General features: G+C 33.7%; 1 long non-coding RNA gene across 2 annotated transcripts in view; it reads right to left on the bottom strand.

Moving 5' to 3' along the window:
- LOC102166247 (uncharacterized) overlaps nucleotides 1–22,711 on the bottom strand; it is a 463,609-nt gene that overhangs the window by 195,353 nt on the left and 245,545 nt on the right. The window lies entirely within an intron of this gene.

Below are 22,711 nucleotides of genomic sequence, written 5' to 3'. Positions count from 1 at the left end.
ATATATATATACCACATTTTAATCTATTCATTTGTAGATGGACATTTTAGGTTGTATCTATATAATGAATAGGGCTGTAATGAACATAGAGGTGCATGTATTGTATTTGTTTTTGTTTTCTTTTTGCTTTTTAGGGCTGTACCCATGGCATATGGAAGTTTCAAGGCTAGGGTTCAAATTGGAGCTAAAGCTGCTAGCCTATTACACAGCCAAGGCAAAAAAGGATCCAAGCTGGGTCTGTGACCCACACCACAGCTCATGGCATCACTGGATCCTTAACCCACTGAGCAAAGCCAGGAATTGAACTTGCATCCTCACGGATAATTGTCAGGTTTGTTACCACTGAGCCACAACTGGAACTCCTGCATGTATTTTTTTGAATCAAAGTTTTGTGCTGATATACATCCAGGAATAGGAGTGCTAGATCATATTGTAGTTCTACATTTAATTTTCTGAGGTACTTCCATACTGCTTTCCATGGTGATTGTACCAATTTAAATTCCCACCAATAGGAGTTCCCATCATGGCGCAGTGGAAACAAATCCAACTAGGAACCATTACACTGCAGGTTCAATCCCTGACCTCGCTCAGTGGGTTAAGGATCTGGCATTGCCATGAGCTGTGGTTTAGGTCACAGATGTGGCTGATGTTGCTGTGGCTCTGGTGTAGGCCAGCAGCAATGGCTCCGACTAGACCCCTGGTCTGGGAGCCGCCATATGCCACAGGTGCAGCTCTAGAAAGACAAAAGACAAAATAATTAATTCCCACCAATAGTAAAGGAGGGTTCCCTTTTCTCTACACCCTCTCCAGTGTTTATTTGTTGACTTGTTAATGATGGCCATTCTGACTGGTGTGAGGTGGTACCTCATAGTAGTTTTGATTTGCATTTCTCTAATAATTAGTGATGTTGAGTTTTTTTTCATATGTTCATTGGCCATCTACATGTCTTCTTTGGAGAAATTCTAATTAGGTCTTCTGCCAATCTTTCAGTTGGGTTTTTTGGGGGCTTTCTTGTTATTGAGTTGCATGAATCATTTATATATTTTGGAGATTAGGCCCTTGTTGGTTGCATCATTTGCAAAAATTTTTCTCCCATTCTGTGGGTTGTCTTTATGTTTTTGTTAATGGTTTCCTTAGCTGTGCAAAAGCTTTTGAGTTTAATTAGGTCCCACTGGCTCTTGTTTTTATTGACCTCATTCTAGGAAGTGGATCAAATAAGATGTTGCTGTGATTTATGTCAAAAAGAAATGGCAACAAAAGCAAAAATAAACAAGTAGACTGCATCAAATAAAAGAACTTCTGCACAGCAAAGTAAAATATCAACAAAGAGGGAGATGACAGTGAGAGATACAACCCAAGGAGCAGATACAACCCAGGTAATGTAAGTTCTGTAGAGTATTTTTAAATAGAATCTTCCTCTTTAAAACTGGGCAAATGAAAATCGTTAAAGTATTTTTATTATAGCTGTTTAAGGGCTCATAATCAAAATAGTAGCGATGAAAATAAAATATACTCATCTTTTTTTCAGAATGGGAGAATAAAGCAAATAAGAGAATACCAGTTAAGTTATTGAGAAGCTACTCTACTCAAGTTCTCCTGATGGGAAACATGAGTAACCTGGACTACTGTGTTTGTTTGTTTATTTTGTTTAGAGCCACACCTGCTGCATGTGGATATTCCCAGGCTAGGTAGGGGCAGAATCACAGCTGTAGCCACTGGCCTACGCCACAGCCACAGCAATGCCAGATTCAAGCCGCATCTCAGACCTATACCACAGATCATGGCACTGGTGGATCCTTAACCCACTGCTTAAGGCCAGGGATAAAACCTGTGTCCTCATGGATACTAGTCAGACTTATTTCTGCTGAGCTATGACGGGAACTCTTGGACTAGTTTTTTGATGCTGATGTGGAAGGGAAGATATAGAAAAGAATGGCAGAGGTTAAGGACATTTAAAAGGTAAGTATACAAAACTTATCCATGGACTAGATATGGTAGATGAGGGGGAAGATGATAGGATGACTCAGGAAACTGACCGACTTAGTAAATGCTCATCACACCGATCTCTTCTAAAGCAGAGGGTAATTCCAAATTAAGAAATGACTTGAGAAAGTGAAAGAGGTATCTCTGCTAATAAAACTGAATAATGTTCTTTCAAAAATACTGCAACTGTTAATAGTATGCAAATTATGTATGTAGTACACAGGGAAGTTGGGGGTTTAAGAATATTATTTAATCCCACTGTTTCCATCTTTATGGTCGGTCTAAACAAACTGAAACATTGATTCAAGTGCTAAGAACTTGGAAGTTTAATATCAATTTTATTGGTGAATTAGAGAAAGGGGTTATGAGCTACAGCCAAATGTGGGCATTCCTCAACTTACTTACTTCCTCAACTTCCAATCTACTCCCTGAATTCATATTTGCATGAAGAAAAGCGGTCTGTAAGGCAGCATCGAGCTAACTACTAAGCAGATCACAACTTCATGCAGAGCATCCCAGAACCAGGAAAAGAGAACTCAAGAACTGACTCTAGCCAACACACCATGGGCCCTTATGCAGGTACACCTACCATTCAGAGGTTAGGAGTCAAAAAAATTACGTTCTTATAGGTAAGAAAGCTCCAAAGGAGGGTACACAGAGAAGCCATGAGAAAAATACGTTTAATACCTTTAACCCTGATATATATTGAGAAGGGTGACCAATGCATCTTAGACTCTTGGCAGCTTATCACTCATAAATTTACCTCACTACTCTGGGTAAGAAATGAAGAGTGGGTCCACAGTTTCTTTAATATTACTCCCTCTTAGAAAATGAAGGGAGAATTTTCTCATGAAACCATAAGGAGAAAGATCAGTTTGAAATCTAACACTTAGTTTTCTTTGATATATGTTAGTTCCAAAGCATATTGCTTTTCACTAATGCCAATGGACTTTTTTTAAAAGAAGTATATTTACTACATATTTTTAGCATTTTAATATTGAATTTCCTCTCTCTTTGGATTATATAGGGCTTACACTGGATGCTAAAAATGTTTAAAATATGTAAGTGTCCTATGAACTGTGTGCCAGGGGAAATTCTGTACTGAATGAAAATTATATCATATGCTTGCTCTGAGCCAATTTTTCTCAGTGCTGGATGGGTACCAAAATCTATATGCAGGTATTTTAAAACAGCCTTACTCTATCTAAACCGCTGGATTTTTTTCTTTGGGACATTTAGTTTGAAGCATGAGTATGTGTATTTTTCTCAAATACTTGTGATAGTTTCTCTGCTGCAGCCAGAATAAAGGATTATTTATTTAAGGAGTCTGATTTAGGCAAGTGAAAGATAATAACTGCACTTTAATCAGAAGTCTTTGGAAAGCATCTGCAAAAATTTCTTAATTCTCTAAAAGAAATCAAACTTCTCTCCTCTCTTGAATAGATAAGATCACTGAAATTATGCTTTGTACCTCAGAGGCCTTCCTAATGTCTAACTTAAAATTTGTTTTAATAAAAATTAGGAAGTTGGATGGATAAATCTATTTATGAGTGAGCAAATATAGGTTTAGACAAATGGATGAATGCACAAATCAAATTGATGATGGGTGAGTGGGTTGATGGATGGAGACATTTGTAACAGCTTGATACATGAGTAATTGAGTTAAAAGGTAAGAATGAAGGAGTGAGGGAACAGAGGCTCTTATGAATGGATTATCTGTTGAATGAATGAGCAAATAAAGTATAAAAATGAAAGATTTCTGGACTTTTTAGCATCTCCTTGTCATGTCCAATTAAACAAATTTCCAAATAAACCAAAATTTATATTTGATATTTCTCATGTTTGTTTAAAAAAAGAAAGTTTTATTTTGGAGATATCATTTAATCATTTATCTGGTTATGGGTTACCTAGGATTTCAGATTGTTATTAAATATCTCTATTAAACTCAATACCAGTAGGTTGCTAAACTGAATTTGAGGACCATTTGCAAGAATGGCTGAATCAAAATTTTGATACAGTAAGTATACCTTTTTTAAGGATAAAGCCTGTGTGAACTATCAAGACCAGGGAGAGATGAGTCAGTCTTTCACAAATGAAGCAGTATTTTAACAAGTCACCATAGGAGTAATAACAGGCCACAGAGAGATATATTTAGAGCTTAAACCCTAAATCCCAGATAAGTAGCCCAACGATAAAAGGATATTTTATTACACATTAGTTTCAGTTCCCCTAAAACCTATAGATTTTGATCGGTCTAAGAGACTATTATATGCCAGGAACAACACAATTACAGTTTGTGTGTGTGTGTATGTATTAGGTTCTACATAAAGAATGACTTCCATGTGTTTTTTATCAGAGGGGTCTTTACAATAGAGAGAAGGTTTATAAATAGGTAACTTTAAAAGCATATTTATTATTTACTCACTCATTTTACCTTAAAACTGTTTAATGTGTAATAGTTTGTTTCCACGTTATTTTTGAGCTGTGCCAGTCTATTGGTTCAAGGGTTCACAGAAGGCTCTGTATGTTATGTTATTTTATTTCACTTAATCTTCACAGTAACTATGTTATCTCCTATGTCTCAGATTGGTTAAATGATATAAGCACTAAAGCACTCTACTCTTTTCCATGAGCTTTTAGAACGTGACAGAACACAGGGAAGTGCTGGCTGGCTAAAGAACAGATAATGGGCATCTACTTCAAATTTTGAAAAGATTTTTTTTTTTGTTTCTTAAAAAGTTAAGCAATGAATTTAAAATAAGCTAACAAATATATCAACTATTTTCTTAGTATTTTAAAAATACATTTCATTTTTAAAAGTTTTACAGAAAAGTTACAAAGACAGTACAGAAAGTTCCCAGGTGTTCTAAACCCAGTTTCCCCATTATTAAAACATTGTTTTAGTATGGTACCTTGGATACAATTAATGAATCCATATTGATAGCTTATTATTAACTAAGGTATATATTTTATTCACACCTCTTTAGGTTTTACCTCATGTCCCTTCTCTGTTCCAGGCTCCTATGCAGAATACTATGTTACATTTAGTCTTTGTGTCTTTTTATGATGTTCTTGGCTATGACTATTTCTCAGCCTTTCCATATTTTTGATGACTCTGGAAGTCCTGAGGAATGCTGTTCAAATATTTTGTAGGATATCTTATTGGCATGTGTCTGGTGTTTTTCTCATGATAAAACTGGGGTTATGGGCTTTGGGTAGAAAAGATCACAGAGATAAAGTGCAATTTTCACTATATCATAACAAGGGCTATGGATATGATTTATGTCTGTTGATGACCTTGATATTGTGTGGCTAAAGCAGTTATTGTCAGGTTTCCACCGCAAAATTACCTTCTATTCACTTTTCTGTATTGTACTTTTTGGAAAGAACTCATTATGCATAGCCCATAGTCAAGGAAAAAAATTATACTCCATTTCATCAAGGGAAGAGCATTTACATGAATTATTTGAAGTTCTTTCACTTAGAAGATTTGTCTTTTTCTCCCACCTATGTATTTACTTAGTTGCTTAATTACAATTCTTTGAAAATGAGCACTATTTTTCCTCTTCCAATACTAGGAACGCAGGCTGTCACTTTCACAACTACCACTGAGCAGGGAATACGAGTGAAAATGGAGTGAATATCACAAAAAATATCACAAAATTTCTATTCTTACTAAAGATCATTCTAACTGACACTGACACCAAGAAAGCAAGTAATAGATATATGGAATCAGTGTCATGATCATATCTGGAAACTTGGGTAATATTATAAAAACATTTAAGTAAGGTTATTTGATAGGATGCTAATTGTTCCCTCCAAAATTAAGCTCTTATTTTATTTTACTGTTCATGTGAAAATATATCTAAACAATTAAGTCTGGCTTAGTTGTTTTCTTAAAAGTACAATGGAATTCTTAGAGCACATTTAACTTTAGAGATTATAACAGCAAATGCTATAAAATACAGCAGAAATAAAATATAAGAATGAAAAACAATTTGGACAAGAAATTCAGATTAAAAATAACATAATGTTATTAGGTCACCCTAACCCTAGGCTGTTTTAAACGTCACAATTTAAAGGCCATGACTGTTGAACTTGCTTAATTGGACAAGGGCTACTTGCCAATTTTGCAAATTTGTCAGGAACGCTAAAGTCACTTAAGGGCATTAAGCCCTATCCTGGAGCTTGAAGGTAACCAAGTACAAATTGCATTATGTTTGGCATCTCCAAGTTTGGAGCAAGGAGTTTTTGCATTTCTCTTTTGCCAAAAATCTGCTAGAGAGAATTTTCCAAGAATTCTCAGTAGAGGCACCTGGAGTAGTAATAGATCAGTGATTCTCAACCTGTGCCATGCATTTTAATCACCGTGGAGCTATAAATATTCTCATGCCAAAGTCCCATTCCCAGAGATGCTGATTTAATTGAGCTGGAGTGAATTCTGGGAAATAATTTTAAAAGCTTCTAGGTATTCTAATTTACAGCCAACATTGTGATTAACAGTGGTTCACAACCTGGCAATTAAAAGAGACTATAAAAATAAGTCTGTTTATCCTCACAATTTTCCTGCCTCTATATTACAGAATCACTCATCTAGTCCAGATATCAGTTGTAAGTGTTCTATAGGTTACTTTCTGATTATCTGTTTGCTATTAGCTAGTCCTTCTACTCCTTCTAAGCTCTACCATTCATGTAGCTATATTCCCCACATGCTATTTATTTAAACATATGACTTTAAATACTTATTTTCCCAAGATATGAACAAAGTAATTTGGAGGATGACAATGAATGCATAGGAATAAAAAAAAACATATTTTTGTAGGCCTTGAGGTCTTATATTTCTACATGTTAGCAGACATAGCATTTTAGAGACAACATATTTAATTTTAAAATTGTTTTTTATGTCAATATTTGCACATAAATACGTGCATAATTTTTTTAAGCTTTTACATCCTTTTTCAGTGTTTTAGTTTGTAGGTTAAACATCTTCATGTTTAAATCCTAATATCATTAAACTAGCAAATATCAATCCTTTGAAACTAAATTTATGACCTTTTAACACTGCTACCTTGCTTGGTATTCAAGAATGATTTGAAATCATATATTAATAAATCTTTATTATTTCATCTACCTTGGTGACTATCAAATAAGAAGGTTATTTATGGAACTAGATTCCTGTGATATAAGCTTTGAACTCTTTTCAAAGGCATCTGTAGTAATCTGAGGAGAAAATTAACTAGTCTTCCACCAAATTAAGAAATATATATTAAGAAAGAATTCTTTGGTGGAAATTTTACTGTATACAGTTCCAATAAGTAATATTTATATTTGGAGTAAATTTCATTATTGAATTCTTATGTCTGGTTCCAATTCTTGTTTAGATCTTGGCATTATAATTGTTAGGGAATTTCACCCAGTAGTAATGGCTTTCATGATGTCCCTAAAGTAGCAGATACCAAGTAACTGAAAGGTATTTCTGATTATTTTTGGTTTGACAATTACCTAGGTATGAATTAGAAAGATCCCCCCATATGGTCTCAGTGATTATGAACAAAGCCTTAGTCTTATTAAGCCTAAGGGCGTATTTTGCTCTGGACATAGAAATTATTGACCTACATTCCTTCTGTTTCTTTTTGTCCCATAAAAATCACTAAGCATAAATTGCCAAGTATAAAATTTTATTTCTTTAAGGTGTGTGGAAAGAATATTTGATGTGACTTATTTCTTCCTCTCCAGGGTTTATCTCTCAATCTATTATTTTTTTTTTATTATTATTTTCCCACTGTACAGCAAGGGGGTCAGGTCATCCTTAGATGTATACATTGCAGTTACAGTTTTTTCCCCCACCCTTTCTTCTGTTGCGACATGAGTATCTAGACATAGTTCTCAATGCTATTCAGCAGGATCAATCTATTATTTAGGCCATACAAGGAAATCATTAGGAAGTCAATAAAAGAACGTAAGCAAGGGAAGCACTGACACAATTAAAGTTCTAGAAATATTCCTCAAGTGGTTAAATAGAGGAAAATATCAGAAAGCAGGAAGCTAGAGGCAGGACAAGTAAAACGAAGATTGCCATATCCTCAGTGATCAACAGAAGGGCAGTGATAGCTTAAAAGGGGGAAAGGAGGTGGATTTGAGATATGTAAGTGTGATAATGTTGGCAGGAATTTGGTAGGATGTGGAGGAAGTTAAAAAAAAATTCTTCTAAGAAATCTGGTGGTGAAGATAAGGGCAGACAGATGAAGGAAAGCTCCATTTTTTAGGTAAATGGAGTGAAGATACTTTTAATTAGAGGGAAAGGAATCAGAGGAAAGAGATACTGAGATTGTGTGTGTGAGAGAGAGAGGAGGGAAAGAGAGAGAGAGAAGGAGGGAAGGAGGGACGGAGAGAGAGAGAGAAAAAGAATGAATATATTTGGTACAAAGTTCCACAGGAAGTAATAAGGAATGTAGTCATCAGCTCAAATATAGAAGTTAGAAAATGAAAGAAGAGATATACCAGCATTTGAGAAGAGAGATAATTTGTTAAGGAAGAATAAAGATCTCATAACTTTTGAGGTGAAAGTCAATTAAATAAGCAAAAAAATCGAGATGCTGATTTCAATATATTTTCTCAGTAAAAACTCCATTTAGGGGAGCCTTTGACCTTGATGACAAAACACTAAAGATCTCCATATGACCCTCACCCCACACCAGACACTCTAATACCATAATTCAAATTTTTCCTATAGCATTTCTCACTTCTGCTGAGAAGTTGTCCAGTCGTTTCTATTTTGCTTTCAATTGCTAAAAAAACAAGTATGAGGAAGCATGCTTTTTCTATACCAGTGAACATTAGGACATTAGGAAAAATAAGAAATGATGTAATGAAAAGTGCCTTCAAGCAGTAGGTAGCAAAAAAAAAAAAAAAGTAATCATGATACTAAGAATTGAGGCAGACTAAATTTAAAAATCAATTTAATACAAGCTTAGTAAGTTAAAATATGAATGCCTCAATATTCTGAGAGAATACTTTGAGACTAGACACACCTGGAATTCACTATCTTCTTGAGTCTTCAAGCCTCTTTTCCTAAAGACAGGGATGGATGATTTCTATGTAAATAATTTTGTATGCAGGCAGAGAGAAGCTAACACTGCTCTTTTGAGTTTTGGCTGTGCTGCAAAGCACTTGCAAGCTGTATTAATGAGGCCACCCTCACTACTCTAGACTATCTTTTGGGATTCTTGTGCTTGCTGTAACTGGATATCTGTTTCCTTCTTTAGGTTTGGGAACTTTTCAATCATGATGTCTTCAAATACATACATTTGCAATCCCTTTTTCTTCTCCTTCTGGATCCCTATTATGCATAAATTGGCATACTTTATATAATCCCATAGTTCTCATATTCTTTTCTTTTTTCTTTTCTTTTCTTTCTATTCATTTGGATTTTGTCTGCTGTTCTGATCATTCATATCACTTATTTGGTCTTAAGACTCTATTTTATACACTGAACCCTGGAGAATGGCTTTGGAATTTTCTATGCCTTTTCTACTACGATACTAAGGGACTTAAGGTTAGGGTAAGAAACCTAGGGCCAACCAACATGCCTTAGAGTGTAGAATGTGGAGTTTGACAGACTATTCATATCCTGTTTTCTGCTACTTCATCCCTGGGTGTGCAACACTGCATAATTTGCTCAAAGTTTTGATTCATTAGCTATGAAACACAGGTGATGTTTTAAAAACACTGAACATAATGTAGCAGGATTACATGTTACATTTATAGCACAGTTTCTTGTCTGTAGCATGCCTAGTGAGTAACAACAGACTCTGAAGCTATACTATCTGGTTTAAATCTCAGTTATACCACTTCCTAGCTGTATGTAAAAAAGCTGTATCTTAAAATCAAAGTTAGAAGGAATTTTTGTGCTTTGTGGAGAGCCGAGAAGATACAAGGAGCCAAGGAAGGGAGCTTTTCTGAATGGTACAAATCAAGGGCAGGCTCCTAATCAGAAAAAAAGGACCTTGCCTGATGGCAGAAAAACCTGAAGGCAGGTTCCTAACCAAGGAAGGGAGCTCACCTGAACGGTACATGCCAAAAGTGGGCCTCTGGGCAGGATAAAAGCCTGCCTGTACGGTACAAGCCGAGGGCAGGCCTCAGGTTATATAGCTCTCATGTTGATGTTGATGGGGAAGAATTGGGGCTTTCCAAGGAAAACAATTTCCATGTTCACGCCGGAGAACATGGATTGTTTCTCTGGTGACCTAGTCTTTCCTGTTGTTTTATTTGTTATTCAGTTTTCCTCAGTCTTTCCTGATTATTTGCTTATTATTCTTATTTCCCAGTGGAGATTTGAGACTTAAGAAAATTACAATACTAATATAATAAAAATTTCATTCTGAAGGACTTTCCCCTATTTAAATCCAACTTAATTAAACATAGTGTTTATCTACTAACCAGTTATACAGTAAACTTTAGAGTTAGGATTTTAACAAAGTTCATAGAAGTTTGACATGTATTATTCTTGATCAAAAGAAACCTAGCTGTGAGTTTTGTCCTTGATTTTAGAAACTTTTAGTGGTAGCTAGCTAAGTTGATTTGTATTTTCTCACACTGTCTCCCTGCCAAGGACACTTTGAAGATAGACACTAGCCTGAAAACGAGATTTTTTTGTGTTTGTAACTTCTTCAGCTTGTAGGAATTGGCTGGCCGTGAGATGGTTTGTGTTGGGTCTCCTCTTTCCCACATGATATGCTGCACCTGTTTGTCCTTGAATTGTACTCACTAAATTTAATTAAGCGCTGAAGATTTTAAAACATGATGTATTGCTGCTGTACCATGTGATCAAAAAACAAAGCCTAATAGGTGACCAATGTACTTTTAACACTATGATGGAATCTGTAGTAAAAAACTGTCTGTATAATTAACCACTTATGCCAATAAAATTTGAGCAGTCCAGCGCCCTGAAAGAAGGCACAAAGAAGCTGTCTCTGTGTCTTTTTGCCCACGCTGTCCATCTCCTATCAGGAAAGTGTACACTCCCTGGCCGCCGGAGCTGGCCTCTGGCATTTCTGTAGAAGAGGAAATTTTTTCATTTTTATTTTTATATTTTTCAAATAAATCCTAAGCAAGAAGTCTAGTATTCGAATACAGCTAAAGAACAGAACTCTCTCCTTTATTTCAGGTGATTAAGTGGCTGCATATTTCCTCCCTAACAAATACCCTCTTCCCTCTTGAGGGATCACTGATATCCCTGTAGAAATACAAAAACTCAAAGAATTATTTTGAAAAACACACTAATAGATTAATATTTTCATTTAATAACAATGTTTTAATTAAAATTATTGTTCGTTTCAAACCTCTAGGTGTGAATAGAGTGTTGTATAATCACCCATGTGAAAGAATCCACTGAGAAGTCTAAATGGCATTTGAACAATTAAAATTCAATAAAAACAAAATAATCAAAATAATTCAAAATTTTACCAAAAGAACTTCTCAAAACCATAGGAAACAAGAGCCTTCTGTATGTGTTGAAATTAATTAGTTTTTTGGATCATACTGATAAAATTCCAGGGAATGCTGATTCATTCTTAATGTAAGTGACAGTTAAATATTAATGTTTTTAAAGAAAATTAGAACCCTATTCCTCACCATGGACGACAGTATTGAATTTTTCAATATTTTGTGAAATTATGGCAGACTGGTTGGGATCTTTCACAGTGCTTGGTCTCTGTATGTAGCCATTTTTGATCTTCCACTTATTACATCAAAAACATTTTGTGAGTCTTGGAAAGAAATTTTTTGAAATCAAATGCATGTGCTCCCTAAACAAGAAAGTTATCCCCATCAATTATAATCTTGTCAATAACTGCCTTTTTGCTGGAAGTTGCATCACTTTTTCAATATTCACACAATTATAAATTTGATGTATTCTCTACCAATTTTGGATTAAGAGAGAAAACTACCCTTTGTGCATATATGTAGATATAATTTTCTTTAAGAAAAAGTCCATTATTACAATATAGTGGCAAGTTTATTGATTGATTGATTTTTCTCTTTACACACACATGAAGTTCCATGGCTAGGGGTCGAATTGGAGCTGCAGCTGCTGGCCTATGCCACAGCCAAAGCAACGCAGGATCTGAGCTGCATCTGTGGTGTACACTGCAGCTTGTGGTAATGCCAGATCTTTAATCCACTTGTTAGTCACTTCATCTGCAAAGATTTTCTCCCATTTTTTTCATTTGCATTTTGTTTGTCTTTTCATTTTGTTGATGGTTTCCCTTGCTGTACAAAAGTTTTTAGGTTTAATTAGGTCCCATTTGTTTATTTTCATTTTTACTTTGCTACTTAAGGAGGTAGAGATCTAAAAAGACATTGCTGCAATTTGTCAGAGAGTGTTCTATGTTTTCCTTAAGGATTTTTATAGTATCTGGCTTAGGTTTATGTCTTTAATTCACTTAGAGTTTACTTTTGTGAGTGGTGTTAGAGAAGGTCTAATTTCATCTTTTTACAAGTAGCTGTCTCCCAGCACCACTTATTGAAAAGACTGTTTTTTACATTATATATTCTTGCCTCTTTTGTTATAGATTAGTTGGCTATAGGTGTGGGGGTTTATTTCTGGTATTTCTATCCTGTACCACTTCTCTATATTTTTGTTTTTTTTTTGTGCTAGTACCATATCATTTTTATGACTGTAATTTTGTAGTGTAGTCTGAAGTCAGGAAGCCTAATTCCTCTAGTTCAATTTTCTTTTTTGATTTCTTTGGCTATTTGAGGTCTTTTGTGTTTCCATACAAATTTAATTTTTTTGTTCTATCACTATAAAAAATGCCATTGGTAATTTGATAAAAGATTGTGTTGAATGTATAGATTGCCTTGGGAAATATAGTCAGTTTAACAATATTGATTCTTCCAATCCAAGAGCATGGTATATTGTTCTAACTGTTTGTGTCAACTTTGACTTCTTCCTTCAACAAAAGAAGCATTTATTTTTAAGAGTGAAGTTTTCTAGAGGAAATGCTTTTCAGTTAGTACTTGACAAAATAATTCACTTCCTAGACATTTTTAAAATACACAAAGTAAATTTTTATGTTTAAATATTTTGAAAATATTGATAAGTATTCAAAATACTAGTATTTAGAGAGAGATAGTTAATATAAAACATTAAGCATTTGAATATTAAACATATTTGAATGTTTAAACATGCACATTTGAAATAGTTTTCATACAGAATATTTTAAAACTAAAAAGAATACAATATTGAAAAACACTAAAATATATTTTCATGTCATTAGAGAATCTTAACTTACACCATCCATTTAATGACTACATAGAATACCATTGTTTTTCTCTAATTTTCACTTTGTTTTTCATCTCATAACTTTCTTCATTTGTCAGAGTGCATGTATAAATCGATTGAAAGCTTCTTGTTGATGAGAAAATTAGAGTATATTGTGGAGGCAGAAGGATGATGTGTGACATTCTTAATTAAGAAAACTGGGAACTAGCTTAGTATGTGTAGTCTCAGAATATTCTATTACTAGAAATGTTAAAATATTAGAATAAGAGAAGTGCATGATATTTTTTATAAAACTATTCATAACAACATTATTTATGGTGGTGAAAAAATACATATTTTAAAATAATAGATTAAAATATATATTCATACAGTGCATTATTAGCAAGCCATTCCATGTAATACTTGAAAAAGAAACTAGAGAGATTGGAAAATGCTCTAACATTAATTACACAACAGAAATTTGATTCTGTCTAAAGAATATATGAATGATAGTAAATCACATATACCAGAAAATAAAGATTGGGGAAGAGAAAACAAATGATTAAAAAAAGAAATTGAAGTTTTATATGCAATTTTAACTTCTAAATATTTCAAACATTATGTGAACCACATATTATTAATAAAAGTACCCTTTATTAAGGGAACCCTCCTGCACTGTTGCTGGGAATGTAAACTATGGAGAACAGTTTGGAGATGCCTTAGAAATCTATACATAGAACTTCCATATGACCCCGCAATCCCACTCTTGGGCATATATCTGGACAAAACTCTACTTAAAAGAGACACATGCACCCGCATGTTCATTGCAGCACTATTCACAATAGCCAGGACATGGAAACAACCCAAATTTCAATCGACAGATGATTGGATTAGGAAGAGGTGGTATATATACACAATGGAATACTACTCAGCTATAAAAAAGAATGACATAATGCCATTTGCAGCAACATGGATAGAACTACAGACTCTCATACTGAGTGAAATGAGTCAGAAAGACAAAGACAAATACCATATGACATCACTTATAACTGGAATCTAATATCCAGCACAAATGAACATCTCCTCAGAAAAGAAAGTCATGGACTTGGAGAAGAGACTTGTGGCTGCCCAATGGGAGAGGGAAGGAGTGGGAGGGATTGGGAGCTAGGGGTTATAAGATACAACTTAGAATAGATTTACAAGGAGATCCTGCTGAGTAGCATTTGAGAACTATGTCTAGATACTTATATTGCAACAGAACTAAGGGTGGGGGGAAAAATGTATACATGTAAGAATAACTTGATCCCCATGCTGTACAGCGGGAGAAAAAAATAATTTCAAAGATATTGAAAAATAATTTGAAATCACAGAAATGCTCATATACACCTAAATTCTTATAGCTGTAAATATGTATTTTTACCGTGATCTATCAACACTACTTATGTGCCACATTGTAAGAATCTGAAATATATATTCAAATAGTTCCTTAAAAAAATACCCTTTATTAAATAGTCTTGCAATCAGTAAGTTTTAAATGACATCCTATAAGATTTTATAAGAAATCAAGAAATAGTGTTAAATGATGTATTTGTACATTCTTCCTCCTCCTTGCTATTTAAATCAGCTCACTTTTCCCTCCAAATTTTGACACAGGCACATGTTTACACAGAATGCATTATTTCCCTTGAGAATCACTCACAAATAACACTATTGTTCTAAGAGAATTTTTTTTTCTCTGACACAATTACTCAGTTATTATAGAAACCTGTATCTCAGAAAGCACATTTTGAAACAATTTCACTCCATTTTCTTTCCCAATACTAAAAGCCTAGCATGTTCTCATTATTCAGTAGAAAATACTTAAACTGTTATCATTGATTTGAAAGCCAAAGCTAGTTTCACAAAAGTTTGATGTGTTCTCACATTTTTAGTAAAGAAAATTATTTTATGAGGTTTATTTTAATTTCTACCAGATACACTTGAAATTAGAATGCCTAAAAATAAATTGTACTACACTTTAAAAGCAAAAACATACTTTTACTGATGTTACAATAACAGGAAAACCTCTAATTCAAAGTCAAGCTCTGTCTCTTGTTCTTATCTTTATTACTACTTGTCAGTTTTTGAAATTCATTTTATATTCTCATGTATAACTTTGTTAAATAAGGTTCTGACTATAAAACAACTTTTATCTAAGGTGCAGTTCTATTCAGATATTGATAAAATGTTATAGCTATTTTAAAGTGAAGTCAGAAACAGAACATTATAAAATAATTCAGGGCAAAAGATTCTTCTATAGAATATTAACTATACCACTAGTTAATGTCATCACATAATTCCTCAAATTTCCACATAATTCCCCAAAGGGACATTTCTTTGTTTTCTGTCCAGATAACAAGCTTGCCTTCATTATTGTTTTTCTTTCATTATTATTGTAGTCAATAAATAAGGCCATATGGCAAGGGTGCTGGGGGCTGCAGTGGCTAAGTCACTCTCCCTTACTTTGCTTCACTGTTAAGCAACAATGTCAGGTCCACTGAGAAGCAGGCTGGTCAACTATGGGCAGTGTGGAATTCTGAAGTCTGATTATTAGTAATAATGTCATGAAAAACAATAATAATTACTATCTTGGAATTTTCTGTGCTAAAAATACAGTCTGTGATAGCCAATCCTCACAACATTTTTGCAGATGTTTTCAACAAATCCAAAACAAAAACCTCAAGCTTAGAGAAATTATATAACTTGGGAGTATAGACCTGATAATCAGAAGAGGCAAGATTTAAATCTTTGTCTGACTCCAGAATTATCAACAATTGCTAATTGTCCAGGAAAGTAGGAATAAGTATGCAAAAGGAAAATTGCAAAGCTATGATTTAGAATAATTAGGGGTGTATATATATATATATATATATATATATATATATATATATATATGTTTATGAACAGAAGCCAAATAGAATTAGAACTAAAGAAGTGGGCCAAATTCTTTTTTTCCCCCTTTTTTTCTTTTTCAGACTGCACCTGCAGCATATTTGAATTCCCAGGCTATGGGCTGAATCAGAGCTGCAGCTGCAGGCCTATACCACAGTCACGTAAGTGTGGCCAGGGATTGAATCTGCACCCTCACAGACATTATGTCAGGTTCTTAACCCACTGAACCACAACAGAAACTCCATGTGGGGCAAATTCTTGAATGAAGTTGAGAAATGAGAATGAAAAAAAAAAAAGATTAAAAACTATTGTAATTAATATATTTGATACAAATATGTACTGATCATGGGATCTAGTTAGATATAACTCACCATCAAAATTTTGCTTAGTATAGAAGCTAAAGCAAAATAGGAAACGTTCTGCAATTTGAAGTATGTGGCTAAGGAGTAGGAAGAAATGGAGTAGAGAATATCCATTCAGTGTTTATAATTGAGTGTGTGTAAAAATTACTAGAAATGCATTTCTCCTTACTTATTCTTTGTCAGAAATACAACTCAGGATATAGCCACTAGAAAATTATTAATAGGCTATAGTTAATTAAACATTTGACTTTACAACAATGACCAAAGCCAATCCTTGGTTTTTTAAGAATGCTCAAAGAAGTATTTGTAATACCTTGGCTTAAGACTTAAAAATACATACAATTTGACATTTCAGTTTTTATTGAAGGAGTTCAGTCTGCATTTGTCTTGAGTAATTTAAGAAACCATTAATTGGATAAAATTGAAATTAAGGTTAAATGTAAGCACTATATTTTTATCACTTTTGAAATGTTTAATTTAGGATAAATTAATTATACACACATGTATATATCTGATAGAACACTGCTAATTAGTAACTTAAATATTTTCTATTTGGGTAAAAAAGGCATGATAATTTGATTATAATTCTATAGATCATGTAGTTAATACACTCAATAGCATTCTCAGTATGCAGCGAACATTTACTATCAGTATTTAACCTAATATTCTGCCCCTCCTAGCCTTTATGTAATACTGCAGTGCCCTAACGGGAATATCACTTATATGCGGAATCCATAAAATGATACAAATTAACTTATTTGCAGAATAGAAACAGACTCAGAGATTTTGAAAACAAACTTACTGTTACCAAAGGGGACAGGTGCAGGGAGGGATGGATTGGGCATTTGGAAATGGCATATGCACTCTCTGGTTTATGGAATGATTGGCTAGCAGGGACCTGCTGTACAGCAGGTATTAATGTGTTAGTGTCTTCTGCTATTAATCTCCTTGGGGATTTGTTAAATAGATTCTGGAATTTTCCCATGGTCTATGCTTAATTCCTACACTAGCTACAACATGAAATAGTCATTACAACATGTATAATAAAATTTTTTGTGAGTATATTATATATTAGTACCTTTTATATAAGAAATTTTCATATAGTCTAATGTGTAATATTATTTTAACTTTCACAACAAATTTTATACCTCTGTGCTTCATTATCATATATATAATGGGTATAAAAGCATTTGCTTTATTGGTGTTGGTAGGCTTCCAGGTGTCATATAGAACATATCTCTTGCCTCCAATTCCCCAGTGTTGAAACCATCCCCAGAAAAGAATGAAACTGTTGTATATGCTACTTTAATGGTGGGTACAAACCATTATACATTTGCTAAACCTCATAGAACTTAACAGCACAAATAGTGAACCTTAATATATGCAAATTTTTAAATAATAATGATAACCTTAGGAGGTTGGATGATACTAGGATGGAATGCAGAATGTAGCAGAACGGTCTAACTGTATTTACAAATGTACAAAACAATCTCACTGAAAAGGATGGGGAAAAATGGTGTTGCCATAAGCAACTTAAGAAATAAATAGACTCTGAGATAAAGAGAAAAGTAACTATACACTAGCACCTACTCTATGTAATAAGATTGTTTTCTCTAGGCATACATATCAATACTTTAAAACCAATATACATGTACACAAGAACTGAACAATTAAGTGGGTGATGAAAAAAGGATACAGGTTTCTTACTGTTGGAGTGAGAGGTTGAAGATAAGCAAGGGCACAAGAGTAGAAGGATATATGTAATAATGGAATAGAGTTGAAGACAACATTATGAATTTGTATTTATCTTAACATAGATGTATATGTGCAACATATTTATAGGTATATGTATACCCATGAGTTAGTATATATATTTTCCCTTGTTCTGTCAGCTGAGAGTACCTAGGAATAATTATACTCCAGGAGCAATGAACAAACCTAGCACCAAGGTCTTTGTTACTAATCCAATAAAAGGCACCAAGACTCCTTGAAAAAATGCCCAGTTCTAGGGATGGATGGGACAGGAAATATACAAGATGAGTCTCAACATCTTATATGCCACAAAATAAAGTGCTTAAAAGAAATGAATATGTGTCAAAAGGACAAGAAACCACCTGAAACAGCTCTCAATGGCTAAGCTGCAACAAGTGGAGTGATAACTGAAATAAAGAAGTATTGGATTATAACCCAATGCATACAGTAATTTCCCCAAGTCAATACTATAACAAACAAATAATTGAATAAATGCATAAGTTGTGGAGAAGAGACAAATCTCCCTTGCAAACAAATTCCAAATAATTTATGTTAACGCTAAATAATTAAGGAGGTGGCGGCAATTCCCACACTCTTTAAATGTAGGCTGGACATGTAGAAACAAGACAAATACCCTCTCAGCCAGCTGATCACAATTAGCATTAACAAGGACATATTGAGAGAACTTACTCTTGATATGATATAGTGATAATGGCACTTCTATGCTCTTTCTCCTCCAAACACATTACTTTAGTCTCATCATGGGACAGAAAAAAAAGTTAACATTCAGTTGAGGAGTATTCTATAAAACACTTGACCAGGATACCTCAAAATTATCACGGTCATCTAAAACATGCAAGTCTGTTAAAAGCCTAAGGAGGAGAAATGAATGAGATATAATGTAGGATTCTTGATAAGAAAACAGAAAAGGAAAAGTGAAAAATGGACATTAAAGACTAAGTATATAATATACAGATAATAATGCATCAATATTGATTATTGGTTCCCTAATTATAAACATATTTTATAAGAAACCAGGTGTGTATATATATATATGAAATTGAATCTATATGTATATGCACTTGTTTCATATTTTTTGAAATACATTTAAAACCAGTAAGTATAGGAAATTTATAAATGTGCTTGCATACAGATATGGCCAAAGACTGAGTGCTGCCATAAAGAATGAAAAAAAATTGTTACAATAATAGATGAGTTTAATTTTCAATGTGCTTTGCTATTCCAACATAGACAATACATAAAATTTATAGAGAAAAATTGGGATTGTTTTTTCAGGTTTCTTACACAAAAGAAACAAAATAACAATGGAATTGTTCTTTGGCCATTACCATGATTTAATTTCATTTTTAAATTTACCCTTTTGGTAGCTGTCATTTTTGGTCTGAATGCCTGGGGAAAATGTTATTCAAGCTAGCATTTATTTAATCTTCCTGAGTTCTTACTGGCATTCTCTGGGAGAACCTATAGTTTTGGGCTATAGGGAAAAAAAAAAAGGTGTTAGATTTTCTTTTTAGCTAAGTCAATGAATGTTGTTGACTCCTGCTTAGATTTTGGTTTTTATAGCTCTTCCATGGTTAATCTAGGCATTCCAAAGTTTTAAACTGTTTTTATTCAAATCGAAATCATACTCTAACTCATTCCTTTCCCTTATGTTCTGTACTTCTGTTGAATCCTCTAAATTATGCAGTTTCTAACCTCTTTTCTTTCCCAACATAAGATTAGTTCTCACCATAGATTTTAACATTTCCATTGTCACTTTAGTTCATTCCTTTGTCACTCCAACTTTTTTTGTTGGTTTGTTTAATAGCCTTTATTATTGAGCAGTACTAAGTTTACAGAAAAATTGAGTTGAAAATATAGAAAATTCCCATATAACCTATGTCCTAACATATGCATCTCCTCCTCCACTAGCAAATACCCCACAATCGAATTTTGATTTTTACATTTATATTTGCATTTTCCAGAATGTAATATAGTTAGAATCATCTAGTATGCAGACTGTTCACATTGGTTTATTTTACTTAGTAACATGTATTTAAGGTTCCTCCATGTCTTTTCATGGATAAAGAGCTCATTTCTTTTTATCACTGGATATTCCATCATCTGGACCCACTTACTGAAGGACAATTTGGTTGCTTCCAAGTTTGGGAAATTATGAATAAAGTCACTGTAAACTTCCACAAGCAGGATTTTGTGTTCACATAAGTTTCAACTCTTTTGAATAATATCTGAGTTGATGTCTACCTTTGAGTATATACCAAGGCATGTTTGCTGTGTAATCATATGGTAATAATATGTTTAGACATTTAAGAAACAGCCAAACTGTTTTCCAAACTGGCTATACCATTTTGCCTCTCCATCATCAATTAATGAGAATTCCTGTTGTTCCACATCCTTGTCAGCATTTGGCATTGAAAGTGTTTTAGATTTTTGGCCATTCTAAAAAAATATGTAGCAGTAAGTTATTATTGTTTTAAGCTGCAATTCCTTGATAATTCATGATGCTGAAATCTTTCCATGTTCTTATTTGCCATCCATATATCTTTGGTCGGGTGGCTCTTCAAGACTTTTGCCCATATTTTAAATCAGTTTTTTTTTTTTTTTTTTTTTCATTTTCTCCCTCCCTTCCTTCCTTTTGGGCCACACCTGCAGCATATGGAAGTTCTCAGGCTAGGGGTCGAATTGGAACTGCAACTGTCAGCCTAAGGCACAGCAATGCCAAACCTGAGCCTCACTGGAGCCCTACGTCACATAGCTCATGACAACGCTGGATGCTGAATCCACTAAGTGAGGCCAGGAATCAAATCTGCATCCTCATGGATAATGGCCAGGTTCGTTACTGCTGAGCCATGACCGGAACTCCATTGTTTTTTTTTTCATTTTCTTATTGTTGAATTTTATCATGCATGTCTTTTACAAGTATTTACTCCCAATCTGTGGTTTAACTTCTCGTTTTCTTCACAGTACTTCTCAAAGGGAAGAAGACTTTAATTTTAATGAATTTCAGCCCATCAATTATTTATGTCACAGATTACAACTTTGGTGTTACATCAAAAAAGTCATCACTATACCTAAGATCATCTGGGTTTTCTGCAATGCTATACTCTAGGATTTTTAGAGTACTGAATTTTACATTTAGGTCTATGATTCATTTTTGGTTTAATTTTGGTGAAGAGTGTAGAGACTATATTTAGATTTTTTTTTTTTCATGTGGTTGTTCAGTCATTCCAACACCATTTGTTGAAAAGGCTATCTTTTTTGTCCCATTGTATTGCCTTTGCTTTTTTTGTCAGAGATCAGTTCATCTAGAATATATGTATGTGGGCTTATATCTAGGTTCTCTATCTGTTCCATTAGTCTATTCTTTAGCTGATACCACATTGTCTTGATTATTGTAGCTTTGTTCTAAGTATTATAAGTCAGAAGTCGGAAAGTATCAAGTTTTTTGTTTGTTTTTTACTATTCTCACCCCAAATTGGATTTGTTCTAATTCTGCCCACATACTGCTGCCACATCATTTTGACAAGGGCTCTAATCATGTCACACCCCTGCTTTGAAAACTATAAGGACTCCCAGGGATTTTTCAATTAAGTACACACTGTACAGATCAATTTTTGAATTCCCTATTTACTCTTGTAGTCATCATCCCTGACTAACTTATTTCCCCTATAGCAAATCGAACTGGCCAACCTTCTTATTTCTAATCACTTTGACTAAAACAGCATATCTTTGTTCATGTTTTTTCCTTTACTGGAATGCTTCCCTTATTCTCTACAGAATCATTCACAATTCTATCTCTTAAATAACCATAAATTATACTTATGCTATTATCCAAAATGAATTTTCTATGTATTTCTTCCCTCCAAATAAAAATGTGTTTATATTGCCTTTTATAATCTGCACTACCTCTGCAGTATAGTTATTTCTGTAAATAATCAGAGTGTGTACACTGGCTACAAAGGCAAATCTTACTCACTTTTGTAACCCCCAATTGTGTTATCTCAGTGCCTGCTTTGTTTGCTGTCTTTAATTAAAGCCCAACTCCAAAAATGCTGAAAATTTTTGTATGATTAAAGAGAAGAAACTTTCATTTTCATTTTTTATGAATTTAGAGGGAAGCTATAGTGAGATATAAAAAGCAGGGGCCCTGTAGGAGGAAGGAAATAAAAAAGGGAATGGAAGATTCAGTGCCATTTTAGAATCCATAATTAGATAAACTTGGAAAAGTTTAGCAATAGATTTCATTTAGTTATTTTTTTAAAATCAGAAACTAAGAAGTCTTAGTAAGTTACTTTATCATCCTTTAGTAAAATATTGTGCTTTAGTTTCTCTTGTTTCTCTAACAAGAGAACATTTTGCTAGGAATTATTTTCTAAATTTTATGTTTAAAAATATTGGC

The sequence above is a fragment of the Sus scrofa genome, chromosome 2 (genome assembly GCF_054392235.1).
Source record: "Sus scrofa isolate SSC_HxYL_T2T_F1_AM1 chromosome 2, Sscrofa_HxYL_maternal_Yorkshire_Landrace_v2.0, whole genome shotgun sequence".
NCBI lineage: Eukaryota > Metazoa > Chordata > Mammalia > Artiodactyla > Suidae > Sus > Sus scrofa.
Note: the sequence above shows the minus strand (reverse complement) of the source record. Positions and strands in the feature narration are given on the sequence as shown.